This window comes from Serinus canaria, chromosome 19 (genome assembly GCF_022539315.1).
Source record: "Serinus canaria isolate serCan28SL12 chromosome 19, serCan2020, whole genome shotgun sequence".
In the NCBI taxonomy this organism is placed as follows: Eukaryota; Metazoa; Chordata; class Aves; order Passeriformes; family Fringillidae; genus Serinus; species Serinus canaria.
Genome location: NC_066332.1, coordinates 8,537,598 through 8,551,921, shown reverse-complemented (window position 1 = coordinate 8,551,921; position 14,324 = coordinate 8,537,598). Strand labels below are relative to the sequence as shown.

The window sequence follows — 14,324 nt, the reverse complement described above, 5'->3', positions numbered from 1 at the left end:
TGGAATTGGACAATTCCAGGAGATTCCTGCTCCTCCCAAAAACCAAACCAAAGAAAACAGAGATTATATTCTGTACTGCAGATAAAAGGGTCCCCACACAGGCAAAACGAAACAGGCAGTTCCAAATTTAGAGGATAGCTTTGCCCACTGGTGTGATTTTCTCTTATTTCCAGTTGCACAGCAAAAGCATTCCTGTTTAATCCCCAAGTCAGGCTAAGCAGCTAGTCCTCACTGAGACCTGTCCATATTTATCCTGTGTCACAGCCAGGCACTTCAGGGATGTCTGCATGGGCAGGGCAGCTCCAGGCTCCCTTGTGCCATCCCCAGAGCCACAACAGCTGGATCAGCTGGCAGGGAACTCTGAGCCAGCAGTGGGAACAGGCCTGAATTCCAGCCCAACACCACAGCAATCATTGACACCAGACCCCAGGCTGTGCAGGGCAGAGCAGAGAGCAGCACAGGCAGGAAAAGGAGTGTGGGAATCCACAAAATCAGAGGGTTTGGGAAAGCTGCAGAAGGCAGGGCTCAGAGACAGCAGAACTGTGGTTAGAGCTCAGCAGCAGCCATGAGATTGGTCAGCAGGAAAATTGTTTAAAAAGTAGAAAAGCAAGGACGAGTAGAACAGTGGTCTGTGTATTAATGCTTGTCTAGAATAACTCCCCAAGCTGCAGAAAAGTTTATCTAGTGAGATATTAGGGAGTTCTAAGCTTGATAATGGAGCTCTGTGCAGTGTGTTTGAAGGCTCACAAGCAGGTGTTGGATTTGAAATAATCCAGCATTGTTTAACCAAAGGTACCTGTGCTTACAGTGGTGGATGGAACTGCTGTCAGTGTGCTTCTGCTTTGTGTGATTGGGCAAAAAAGTTATAAAGTGAGGTGTAACATTGAGTTCTTGGTCTGCTGGTTGGGATGTGAGCTGCTGGCATCTTCCCATTGCCATAAGCATGGAATGAGAGCAATGCTGAAAAATAAACCAGCTCAAGGCACGTTCCACAGCAGTCCTGTCCTGTTTGTGATTTGTACACAGCCCCTGGCTGGCAGCAAGTAGCACAGCCACAACCTCACTGTCCCCTCTGCATGTGGCACTCCATGGCCCTGCTGGGCCAAGCCCCAGCCAAAACAAGGGCCCCATTTTGCTGCAAACCTCCCAGGCAAGAATTTCCTTGCCATTCAAACTCAACAGATTCTGCTTCAGCCTTCCAAATTAACAACTCATTTACCATCAGCTGGGCATGAGAAATATCAGCTCAAGCTATACATTTTTGGGAAATTTATGGTCATGGAGTGGTACAAAGTAAACTATACCAGAGAGTAAACCATACCACAAAGTAAACTGTACCACAAAGTAAACTGTACCACAAAGTAAACTGTACCACAAAGTAGACCATCCCCCAAGGATTCAGGTACCTCCAGCTGACTCTGCTGTGCAGCTCAGAGCTCTGCTCCTCACCTGAAAGGCAGCCCTGGGCTCTGGGTCAGGATTTTTTGCTCCCACTGGAGCAGGCACCAGAGGGGAACACCCCACTTCCTCAGTTTGCTGCCCAGACTTCTAAATACATCCCTGTAAAAACAAAATATGACCCTAAAATTTCATGTGAATGAATGTAAATCCTTCCTTCAAGCACACAAACAGCAAACCTGCTTATAAGATTTATTATTGTCAAGCTGGGCAATTACAGCATGGAATCAAATTTGTGTTTTAATAATGAAGTACCAAAGCTCTTGCCAAAGAAAGTGGGAAAAAGAATTAAGTCAAACTTAATCTGATCCAGATGGGCTGCACCAGGTTTTACCCAGCATGGCACTGGTTTGATAAGAGAGCCTGGTCTTCCACCCAAAGCCTGGAAAGGCTTCCCTGCTGCCTGAGGAAATGGCACACTTTGGAACCCAACTGCAAGAAGATGCAACAGATTTTTAAATTACACAAATTAAAAATTAATTAGCTCCTTGGTTTTTTTTTTTGTTGTGTGATTGGTTTTGTGCTCAGGAGATTAACTGTCAGCAGGGTGGTGACCAGCAGAAATCAGCTCTGCTGCAGCCCCTTGGAAAAGCAGGGGTGGGTGACAATCCTGAAGCAGCTGGTGGCAAGAGGCTCCAGCACAGCTTAAAGGTGAGAATATCCTCCCTGATTTGCTTAATTTGTAGAAGAAACCTAGTGAGACCTTCTGTCAAAGCAGGCCACAACTATAATTTCAAGTGCTAAATGTTGAATTAAGGCATATTTACCTGCCTGCTCCCCCCAGAGACCAAACCAAGGAAAACAGAGGTAAAATGCTATATTCTGTACTGATTTGCCCTGTTGAACAAGTGTAAGAGAAACAGGAACTCCTTTGTCCATCAGAACTGCCCACAGAGGATCACAGGTCAGGTTTGCTTTATTTCCCTGCTGCTCTTGCACAGACACCAGAGCCATGTCCTGGCCATAAGGGGCTGCCCAGGTCCTTTGCTTGCTCTCACAGAGGTGGTGTCTCTGCACCTGTGCCACTGTCAGCCTTCCAGGTGCTGCTTCCCAGCTCACATCCCCAGCCCAGAGGTCCAACATCTGGATTATTCTGCTCCCACATCCATTTTGTCAAGGACAGCAGAGGAATGGCCCAGCTCTGTCCCAGATTAAGTCACTTTCTTGCACCTCAGTCTAATGAAGCAGATTTTACTTTCTCCTCTTCCCTCTGTCCCTACTGGGGATGTTTCTCTGAGGAGCAGCGAGTCCCTTTTCCTGTTGTCACACCCCAAAATGTCCCAGCACTTCTCAAAATACCAGCACAGGAGCTGGGACTGCCATCCACTGACAGAGCAACTCAGCTGTGCTGGTCCAGGGGCTAAGGACAAATGGTACACAAAAATTGTCAGTTCCCTGCATTGCTATCACCAATGAACATTTATTTTCTAAGACTAACAAACAGAAAAATTCTGTTCCTGACTCGACAGCTTCTGAGTTCTATCATTGCCTTTTTTTGTACAGTCCCCATACCTTACCATCATTTTCTTGCCCTGCTACCAGTCTCAGTGCTCAGGGTGGCAAGTGAGACACATCTGCTTTTTGTTTAAACCAGCAAAGGAAATATTTATGCTGCAGGAGAGCATGTGGTTTTGCTTGTGGTGTGAGAGGAGGCCACTGAGTGTTGAGCAGGAGGCTCCTTATACCTGCAGATAATTCTCCTTATACCTGCAGATGATTCTCCAGGCTGGATCAGCTCCTTGCTGTTGAAGTGCCTGGCACCAAGCCATCAGTTGTGTTGCAGTTTGTGCTTTCCCTGGGTGGTTTCTCTCCACTGGAGCTCAGTGTCATGGAGGGCAAGAGGGAAGGAAAACAGAAAAATGCCACCAGTGTATTCCCAATGTTCATAGTGACATGCTGGTTAAGTTCTAAATTATGTCTCTAATTACTTGGCATGATTTATTGAGACAGTTTAACAAGGTCATAAAGCACTACAAAGTGACACAACTTGCTTGCCAGCTGGAATCTCTGCCACTGAAGTGCTCCCTTCTCTCCTGCTCTGTCATGCTCCTTGTGCCTCCTGCCACCCCATCCAGCATCTCTGTGGTTGGATGGAGTCAGGCTTAACACTTCAGATACCTCTGGGGGCTAATTTAATACCTCTGAGCCAGTGCTGCAAAGGTTTAGGGATAGCAGAGTTGGGCTGAAGTGTTGTGTTCCTGGGTATTTGTAAAACAGATCAAAAAAAAAAGATCTGTAACAGATCTGTTGCAGATCTGTAAACAGATCTGTAAAACAAACAAAGGAGTAGTTAAAATAAAATAGTTCCATTAATGACTCATAAAGAAATGAGAAACCTAGAAAGTGGGTTTGTAAAATGCAGGTTCACCAAGGAGGGGAGAGAATTATTAATCTGACTCCATGTTCTCAGAAGGCTAATTTATTACTTTATTATACTGTATTGTATTAAAGAATACTAGACTAGACTGGACTAGACTAAACTATACTAAAGAATACAGAAAGGATATTTACAGAAGGCTAAAAAGATAATAATGAAAACTGGTGACTCTCTCCAGAGCCCTGACACAGCCTGGCCCTGACTGGCCAAAGAGTGAAAACAACTCCCAGCAGAACCCAATGGAAAAATCACCTGTGGGTGAACAATCTCCAAACACATTCCACATGAGCACAGCACAGGAGAAGCCAATGAGATCAGAATTGTTTTCCTTTTCTCTGAGGCTTCTCAGCTTCCCAGGAGAAAATCCCTGGGTGAAGGGATTTTTCCAGAGAATGTGAATGCCACACAGGAGCAAAAAGGGAAGAAAAAAAGCTGCTGTAGTGCCTCCCATGCAGCCAGGTCCAGCAGCATGAGAGCCTGACTGGGGGAGGAGAGAACAGCCCTGCAACCTAGAGATGTTCTCCTGCACCCCCTGCAATAAGCAAGAGGGTTCTGAAGGCTCTGCCCTGTGTCCTTTGGTCCCAAAGAGCTGCAGAGGATCTCACTGATCCTAAATGCACAGCAGGGCTTTGCACCCCTGAGTGCCAGTTAAAGCTGCCAACACTGCTGGGGAGGGATGTGTGCCCTTCCTGTGGCAAAACAGGGCCCTGTGGCAAGGCAGAGACTGTGCAATCCAACCCTGGTGCGTTTTAAGGCTTCTATAAATAATTAAGGGAGCTCATTAATTAATAAAAAGAGAGTGAAATTGCAAGCACAGGAGGAGAGGGGCAATGAATACCCACTGGGGGATAAGAAGTATGTCCTACACTGCAGCTTACACAGACTGAAGTCTTTTGGAGTTAAAGTGGCTTTGTGGTTTGAGCTAGAGAAACAAATCTTAGCTGGAAGAAAAATCTTCTGGGAATAACAAAGCTGCTTCCTAAATCCAAGTTACACTTGGGAATATTTTTCAAGATTTACACACTCAAGTGAGAACAGCATGGGATATGTACAGCTGTGTCTGTGTATTTCTCAAATGCATGAGGAAAAAGGATCTAGCTGGTGCCTGAGGTTGGCTTGCACCAACAAGGCTTTGGGGAAGGGATAAAACAGAGCAATGCAGAGAAAAACATCTTTCACTAATTAGATTATTATTGGTCTCCTCTGGCTCAAACGTGGGCAGCTTTGAAACCCTAGCTGCTATCAAAGAAAAGATTTGCAGAAGTTCCACAAAGAAGGAAACAATAAAGTCTGGTAATATCCCAGTGGGCTGAGAATTGGTAGAGTACACTGACTGCAAGTCACTAATTACAGCAGCTTTGAAATCAGAAGCTGAAATCTGTGCTGAACAGCGACACGGTGCTTTGGGGCACAGCTTCAAGTGCAGAGAAGAAAAGTGCCAAACACACACACACCCAGGCACAGACAAGTCATGGCAAAAGGGAACCAGGAAAGGGCAGGTGCAGCTGAATGCTTGTGAGCAGACAATTCCCCAGTGGGTGACTGAACTGCATATTTCATATGCACAATTACCTCTTTGCACCCCTGTGTGCAGATTTGTGCATTTGCCCTCCCTGCCTGTCTTTAGGAATATGACCTTGGAAATACCAAATTTGCCTGAACTGCTGTTCCAAATGTCTAGCAGGCACCAGGGTTTTAAGCAGGTGAAAGGGCTGTTTTATCTCATATTACTGACACACTGCCTGACATGAAATTGGTACTTTGCTGCTGATGACTTCTCATCTCCTGAATATTTCCTGGGAAGTTCTGGCATGCAGCAGGGGAGCTGTGCAGCACAAGGGAGGGGAGAGGAGATCTCTGTCTAGCCTACAGGAAGGAAATGCAGATAAAAGGTTTCAAATGAGGTTGAAGCCTGTGATCTTGCCAAATCAAGAAAATGGAAGGTAATACAGGTGCCTGTGCTAAAGGGCTATCTTTTGCTGTCAAGCAGCCTGACATTGGCTCTGGTTTCAAATACTTATAATCTGTTGTGAAATACCCTTTGGATTTTGATACCCTTTGGATTTTGATACCCTTTGGATTTTGATACCCTTTGGATTTTGATACTCTTTGGATTTTGCTGTCAGCAGCTCTGCAGAGGTGCGGGATTGGGATGGGTGGGCAGGAGGAGGATGGAGGAGAACACAGAGCTGCCCAGTGCCTGCCACATGCTCTGGCACACAGCCCTCCAGGGAAAGCAGCACCCTGATTTTCTCAATGAAAAAACCTCCAGCATGAAACAAGCACAAAGCACATTTGAAGACAAATGTATTCACTAGAGGGAAAAGCAGGCTGCTCGACAGCAGAACATAGCTCTTTAGCACAGGCATCTGAATTTCCTTCCATTTTCTTGACTTGGCCAGACTTTCACGTGCTGCTTTAGGACCCACGTAGCTCTACCCCCTTATCAGATGTTTATTAGCAGCCAGCAAGATCCCTGCAAGGAGTAAATGAGTTTTCCCCAGGGCAGGGCCAGCACAGCCCTGATTGCTAAATTTTCCTTGCCTGGGGTGGAGAAGGCAGAGTGACTTCCAAGTCTGTTACACTGGCAGGTTTTAGTGCTCCAACTTCACTGCCCTGGCATCCAGACTCCCACATAAAGATTCTAACCCTGAAATATGTGTCTGATGTAACATCTAACCAAAAGGTTGAGGGAAGGGGTTGGGGCTTTACCTGTGCTGCCTCATTTTTACTGTTAGTGGCCTGCAGTGCCTTCCAAGAAAGAGCAACAGAAGGGAACAGAGCTTGAAGTAATTATGCTAAAGAACAGATATTAGTGGCAGAAAAGTTACACAGTTATTCATTGCTAAACTATAGTAGTTTTAAATAGCTGCATAAATGTAAGAACTGATGGATTAAATGATGGAAAAAAGATATTTCCACCTGGTATGGAAAAAAATCTCTGTCTAAAGCTGCAATGATTTATTAATATATCTAATCAATAGCAATATGTCTGTATCAACTTTACATCTAATTTAAACTTTCAAGGCTCAATGTATTCATTAAATAATATAATAGATTTACATATTTTAATTATATTTTATGGATTTTATAGTCTTAGAAAAGCATGGCCAGAGAGTTAATATTTGCTGAGCACGACTGTATAAAATACAGAGAAGGTGTTTCAGGTCTTGTGCCAAGGACAAATCAAGGTGATATTCCTTAGACAAAACATCTCCAGCACACACTCAGTTGTGTTATGTGACTTTGCCTTGGGTTGGAAATGCAAGATTTAACTGGGCGTGTGCTCTGTCACCCTCTGTCAGAGCTGGGCAGTTCTCTGCTGTTCCTGGGGCAGGTTTCTTTATCTCTCCCACAGCCCATCCTCCCTCCAGGAGATCTCTGCTGTCCATGGCCACTGAGTGTCCCTGCAGGGCTGATCAAATTCCACCATCCCATGGGGAGATGCTCTGCCCAGGGGAGGAGCCAAGCATTCCTCCCTGGATCCAATCTGCCCTGGGAACAGCCCAGCAGCCTTTGCCCCCTGCATTCCCAGAGGAGCAGCTTTCTGCTGCCCTGCATTCCCAGAGGGAGAGCAGGCCCATCTCCAGCAGCCCTGGAGCTGCAGAGGAAAACTCCCCCCTTGTGCAGGATCCCTGCTCCAGCAGAGCCACAGCTGGCACTGCAGGAGGGCTGAGCCCCCCTGGGATGGGACTGTGCCCCCACCCTGAGCCCCCCTGGGATGGGACTGTGCCACCACCCTGAGCCCCCCTGGGATGGGACTGTGCCACCACCCTGAGCCCCCCTGGGATGGGACTGTGCCACCACCCTGAGCCCCCCTGGGATGGGACTGTGCCACCACCCTGAGCCCCCCTGGGATGGGACTGTGCCACCACCCTGACACACAGGGGTCGGGGCATGGTCTGCCTCTGGCAGTGGGGTTTTATATTACTGCATTTTTATTTTATTTTTATTTTTTTCCCTTGTAAAGACCTGTTATTCCTATTCCCATATCTTTGCCTGAGAGCCCCTAATTTCAAAATTATAATAATTGTGAGGGAAGGAGTTTACATTTTCCATTTTAGGGGAGGCCCCTGCCCTCCTTAGCAGACACCTGGCTTTCCAAACCAAGAGAGTCTTTCAACAGGGAAACTGAGTCCTGGAACAGGAGGAACAAACTTGTCCCAGGCCTCAGAGCAGGCAGGGACAGAGCCAAGCTGAGACTTCCCTCTGTCCATCCTCCTTTACCCAGACATCAAGCTGAAAAAATTATTTGTGTGCCCAGAACTGCTTTTCCAACCACATCAGATCAGTTTATAAAAGATCCTAATCTTTCTGCAAACCTTGCATCTCTCTTAAACAATCCCAGCTGTACCAGCACCCCTGACATGTCTGCATTCAGGCTCTACCCACCAGTTTGATGCAGCTCCCCTGAACCAAGGTCAGCACCCACTGAATCACATCCTCAAGGGCTTCAGCAGCCACAGTGACTGCTGGAGATGGGAGTGAAGAAGATTTGAAATAAAAACTGAAATGAAATCACAGAGGAAAGGAGGTCAGCCTTGCCAGCTCTCCTGACTCCACTAAAGGACTGTGATATTTCACGTCTCCTCCACAGCTTCAGCTCTTTGGTCTTGTCAGCAGAGAAATAAAGTTTCTGGTTCTCGTGACTGTGAAGAAAAAGACCTCAAAATTCCTCAAAATTAATGCAGCCCAAGGAGGTTCTAATCTTAGCTGAAGCCTGCTGGTTCTACTGAGGTATAAAACACTGCTTCAGCTCAAAGCAACAAAAGAACAAGCAGTCACTTGTCTGTAATTTGGTGACCCTCAGCATCTGAAGCCTTCTGTTGATTTAGTAGTCAATCCTCAATTACTCTCCAGCTTTCTTTCCTCCTTGGATAAAACCATTTTCTAGCATCTACACCAGAAATGCATCAATAGAGCTCTGTAAGAGCCATAAAATCCACAGTGAGGGATGCTTTGCTGTTTTAGGATCCCTTCACTGATTTAGGGAAATAATGAATTGTTCTCACTTCCTTTCTGCCTTTCCAACAAGTGTGCCCTTCCCTGCTCTGTGAAGTGCACAGGGTTTGCACTGTTCCCTTCACAGCAGGTCCCACAGGAGCTGGCTGCAAGATCTGGGGAAGGCACAGCTGGCTGCAGCTCTGGGAGAGCACAGTTTGGGTCATGAGGAGTTTGGGTTTTTCCCTGTGGGACAGAGGGACCAGGCAGCCAAAGCCTTTAGCAGCCCTGGAGGTGTTCAAGGCCAGGCTGGATGGAGCTCTCAGCACCCTGGTCCAGTGGAAGGGGGGGTGGCAGGGGGTTGGAACAAGGTGGGTGTGCTGTTGTGAGGTCCCCAGGACGAGGTGAGAGATGAGAGTTTGACTCCAAGTTCTCAGAAGGCTGATTTATTATTTTGTTATACTATGTTATATTAAAAGAAATTATGTACTGAAACTATACCAAGAAAGAGAAAGGAGACATCAGAGGGCTTAACAAGAATGAATAATAAAAACCCCTGACAGACTCAGAGAGTCTGACACAGCTGGACTGGGAATGGCCATTAATCAAAAACAATTCACATGTTTGGATAAACAATCTGCAGACCACATTCCAGAGGAGCAAAACCTGGAGAAGCTGAGGCTTCTGAGCTTCCCAGGAGAAGAAATCCTGTGAAGGGATTGTTCAGAAAATGTCATGGTGACAGGTGAGCCCTAAGGTCCCTTTCCAGCCCTGTCCTGTGGTTCTGTGGCTGTGGCCTGGCTGACAGCAGCCCTCCCTCTGCACTGCTCCCATCTGGTTTTCCACTTACAAATTCTGGGTTTGTTCATTGCACTCACTGCTTCTTGCAAGACAGATCCCAGAAATTCCCCTGAGCAGCATGAAATCTGCATTTCCTCCCTTGCCTCCATGTGCAGTGACTTCCATGGACTGCTTTCCATTGCACTTTTTCTTTACTGGGAACTTTTGAGACCTCTGTCATGCAAGTATGGGACAATTGTGGCTTGGCCTGGCACAGGGGCAGCCAGCAACAGTAGTAAAAACACACCTGGAATTTCTGCTTTTTTTCTGCTCAGAAAATCTGAGCCTGCATCAGTGTCTGAAACTGGATCCAGTTTTGTGCTGCAGTGAGACCCTCAGTGTGTTATACCTTAACAACCTCTGCTGGTTTGGACTGGGTAGAGTTGATTTCCTTCACAGCAGCTGGGACAGGACCCTGGTTTGGATTTCTGTTTTTTGGAAACAGTGGTGATAACTCAAGGATGTTTTCATTTCCTCTGAGCAGTGTTTGTACAGAGCCAAGGCTTTTCCTGCCCCTCACCCCAGCAGAGAGCAGGCTGGGGGTGCACAAGGAGTTGGGGGGGACACATCCAGGACAGGTGACCCTAGTGACCCCAGGGCCATCCCATCCATGTGGTGTCATGCTCAGGAAATGCTGGTTTAGGAATGAGTTATTTAATGAATCTCTGGATCTGATACCCTCATGAACTCTTCTCATGGAACTAGTTTATTTTCATTTTTAAATAAGTCCTAGTTATTGGTCCTCATACCACTTTCCCTGAATATGCACACAGAGGACATTGTTTCACTGATTTTCCCAAAAAGAAGGGTTTTAAATGAAGTATAAAATATCATTAAACCACAGCAAGGGTGGGAATTCCCCACAAACAATCAACCTGTGATGGCTGAAACAGAAATCTATTCTGAGATATTTCCTGGGGGGCACTTCCTTAGGCAGCAGCACAAAATCTCTATAGTTTACAAGTTTTTATAGCTGATAGTTTTTATAGTTTACAGTTTTACATAGTGCTTGAGTTCCAGCAGCATGACCTTAGCACAGTTTCAGTACAAGGGGACACATGAATGCCTTCCAAGGCACACCTGAGTCAGTCCAGGTCAGTCCCAGCTGTCACATCAGCCCTGCCTGAACTGTGCCAGCCTTGACCTCTGGACAAGGTCCTTCCTCTTCAGATGATAAACCACATTTCATTTTTGTCCATGCTGTTCCCAGCAGGCCCTTGAATCACTGTTGGGACCCAGGACATGGCTCTGGCTGCCCTGGAGGACTCCAGACCCTGGCAGGGGCTCAGAGACCTTGGCACAGAGTCACAAACCCCTGTGCCTTTGATTTTAGCCCATGGAAACAATCACCAACTTTGGGTGAAGAGTTACAAGCCACAAAGGTTTGAGTAGAATGACAGTGAATTTGTCACAGGGGGAAAAGTCGAATTTTGGGGATTTAGAATGGGAGTTCAAGAGGCAAGAGGGAGGAATCTGGGTGTGTCCTGTCCTTCTTCTCCTTCTTCTTGTCCTCCATCTCCTGCTGTGATGGTGACACTTGTGGATTGGTTCAGAGCACAGACAGACTGTCTAACACAGGTGATAGGGATTGGGAAATTATTGTAACTAAAGCACACACAGTTCTTAGTGTAAAAAGCCAACAGCACCCCAAGGGCAGGGGCTGTGCCCCAACCCGACCTGCTGGACAGATCTCAGCAGGGCAGAGAGAGAATGGAACAGATAAGGGAAAATAAACAACCTTGGAGAGCAGAGCTGAGGAATCTCAACTTCTTCCTCAGTCATGGGGCTGGGAAAGAAAAAAACCAAAAAAAAAACCAAAAAAACCAAAACAAAAAAAACCCAAAAACAAACAAACAAACAAACAAACAAACAAAAAGAAAAAATAACCAAAAAACCAAAACAAACAAACAAAACAAACAAACAGACAAAAAAACAAACAACAAAAAATAACCAACAACTTTCTATTACCTTGGGGTCATCTCAAGCACAGAAACCCCAGATCTCACCCCTCTGGGTTGTCCCTGCTCCCTTCAGCCCTGGCTCCAGCTCCAGCTCCCCCTCATGTTTCTGCATTTGCTCAGTAAACACACCATGTTCTGTAGAATGTAAAACATGAGCATCTCATCCACTGATAAAATTACTTCTGTGCTTACACAGCTACTTAATTCCATTTTGCCATTGATTTGTCATTTTAAAGTTAAATAATAAACATGGATTGCAGCCAGGATACCGAGTGCTGCTTTCTCCCCCTCTAGCTTTTGATTTATGTGTTTGTTTATTTACTGATAGATTTAAGTACTCCCTTTTGCATTTCACACATAATCTGGCAAATCCTGGGGATTTACTTTCACAATTGATTAGAAAAGTCAAAGTTTTACAGATAGGATTAAAATGGAAAATATCTGGGAGCCTTGATGGAATCTGCTTATGACAAACAGTGTCTCCAATAGCCTTAAAAACCTGGGTTTGTGTTGTCAGGCACTGTGAAGACAGAACTGTTTCCTGTTACAGGTATCATGTCAATTAGAGAAACACACTTGACTTGCTCATTTGTTCTTTGTGGGAGTGCCTTGTGGGCTTTTCATTTGATCAGCACGTGGGAACAGATTTTTTCCATTTGCTGGTAGTTTTCTTCTCTGGGAGATTAAATCAGACAGGCTGGAAGGCAGGGCTCAGGCAAGCAGTGCCTTTCCAATATTGTCATTTCAGTAATGTAAACTTTAAAATTCTAAAACTGTTGACGTGTGACATTTTGGGTTTTTCCTCTTCTGTTTTAGCTCCCAACCATGTATTACTTCTTCAGTGTTATTTACTTTTAAATCTGTGTTTAGAATATTACTAATGCTTTATGACAGGGCAAACTGCTTTTCAGCTGTTTGATTCCCTGTCAAATGCTGAACCTGGCTTCCTTTTGATCCACTCTCACAACCAAAGCAACCCAGACCAAATCAGTTATTCACACACAGCTGACTCCACAGTGGAATAATTTTCCAGATCATGAAATTTCAGTGCAGAGTGATAAAAAGATTAGGCTGGTGTCAAAGAGTAGATTACAGGGCAGCCTGGAGAAAAGAATTAGATCTGCTGCTAATCTCATTCTCCTGGGGCTCAAGCCCTCTGGTACTGCTGGGTGGGGAAACTCAGTTCTGCTGCTCAGAGCCATCCGTGGTGTGCACACATATCGGGGGCTTGGTTTAGTGTTCTTGGTGAATTTAATGCCAAAAAGTGTGGAGGAAAGGAAAGAGATTCTCTGCTGGGTGGAGGAATTCCTGACAGAGCCAGGCATCCCTCTGCTGTTAGCTGAGCACTGGAATTTGCAGCCCAGCCAGGACTGGCCCTGCCTGTTGCAGCAAGGTGGAGTGAGCAGGCGTGGTGAGGAGATGGCAGTCACTGTCTGTGTGTCCTGGAGCTCGAGCACCACGTAAAGCCAGGGACAGACAATGCACAGAGGCCCACACAAGTCTGGAAAAAACCCCAATTAAATGAAAATAACCATCCCCATTAAGTGGCAGCAGCCATTGCTTAATTGCTACCCAGGGAGGAATCCTAATTGAGAGCAGCTGAAGTTTAGCAGCACATCTTAGGCAGTAGATTGCTGCTCAGATATGAAGGGAAGGGAAGAAAAGGAAAATCAGAAACACAAACTAAGGCATTTCAGTCTGAAGCTGAAGGTGTTCATTTTTGCTAGACAAAACCAGAGCAGGGCTGGGGATCCACTGAGTTGGGGTGTCTTTCTCTGCCCACCATAAGGTCAGGGTGTTGCAGGGACTGGGCTGAAATGCCCCTGGTTTTCCACTTGTTTGCTTCCAAGGGGGAAGGAGAGGAACCTGAGCCCTCCTGCTCCTGCTGGACATTTAACCCAGCCAGGCTGGACCCCAGCCCTGCTTGTTCTCTGGAGCCCAGAGCAGCTCAGAGCACCTTTTCTTTGGGTACAATCAGCACCCCTGTGCTCACTCTACATCCCCTGGCCCTAGTGAAGACTCTGGCTTTATCAAGATAATGTGACTTTTGTTTCCATTACCCTAACCCAGCAATTCCTCTTTCTTTGGAAGAGCTTTGACCTTTTAATGAAGATGCATGCCAAAAAAAATCCAGAGCTTGTTATCAAGACAATCGGTGGCACAGGCTGTGTGGTGATGTCCAGCTCAGGTAACGAGTCAGATCTGTCAGTGTCTAGCTACTAAAGCCTTTTTTATCCTTGCAAACTCAGGGCTTTCCAAATCTTTAAACCTGATCAGAGACAGAGCACTACAAGAGCTGACTTAAATCTCAGCAAGCAGAGAAGAGGGTGAGGGGCAGAGAGCTCACATAAAATAAAGACCACTTTTTAAAGATAAAACAGAACTCCAGGTACAAGGGAAGCCTTTGGAGAACAGAAGAGATCTTTGTCAGGAATCTGTCTCATTTAGTCCCATTGTTTCACTGCATGCTTTGCAGAAAACCAGCCATTTATCTTGCCTTTTTTGCACAGCTTTTGGGGTTTTTTTCCCTTCCATTCTTGATGCCAGTTTCCATTTCATTAGGAGATTAATCACTGATGAGATGCTAATCAGGAAAAAGGAAACATACAGTATTGTGGCCTGAAACACGAATGCTTGTACAAGTCCAGGTGTATTTCTGTTATGGAAATACAGAAATATTTCTGGGTTATGGATGGACGTTTTTAGTGTTCATGGCATGTCAGAGTACCCATGGTTAGAGACCTTCA

At 45.8% G+C, this 14,324-nt stretch overlaps 1 protein-coding gene across 1 annotated transcript in view; it reads right to left on the bottom strand.

Annotated features, from left to right (window-relative positions):
- Positions 1–14,324, bottom strand: part of LOC127060289 (NADH-ubiquinone oxidoreductase chain 5-like) — a 173,982-nt gene that overhangs the window by 139,584 nt on the left and 20,074 nt on the right. The window lies entirely within an intron of this gene.